Here is a 484-nt window from a genome sequence, read left to right as displayed (position 1 = left end):
CAGCCGCATGCTGGGCCGGGGGCGGGGCGGGCCCGGCCCTGGCGCCGGTGTCCGCGGCTTCAGCGACAGGCCAGCGGGCAGCCTGCCTGGGTCACATCTGGGGGAGAGGGGACGCACGGTCAGGGAGGTCTGCGAGCTGACCCCAGCAGGGCTAACGGGAGGTCGCGGACACGGAACGCACTAAACAAGCACTGCACAAGCACTCACCGTGTGGCCAGCACCATGTGGATGCTAGCTTTTTTTTTCTTTTTGAGTCACGGTCTCCCTCTCTCGCCCAGGCTGGAGTGTAGTGGCACAATCACCCTCACCACAGCCTCGATCTCCTGGGCTCGGCGATCCTTCTGCCTCAGCCTTCCAAATAGCTGGGACTACAGATATGCCCCACCACACCCAGCTAATTTTAAAATATGTATATTTTTAGAGACAGCCTCAAGCTCTCCTCCCACTTCGCTATCCCAAAGTGCTGGGATTACAGGCATGAGCC

This window comes from Carlito syrichta, unplaced genomic scaffold, assembly GCF_000164805.1.
Source record: "Carlito syrichta isolate Samal-C Ts95f unplaced genomic scaffold, Tarsius_syrichta-2.0.1 Scaffold254631, whole genome shotgun sequence".
In the NCBI taxonomy this organism is placed as follows: domain Eukaryota; kingdom Metazoa; phylum Chordata; class Mammalia; order Primates; family Tarsiidae; genus Carlito; species Carlito syrichta.
This window is presented reverse-complemented; position numbering follows the sequence as displayed.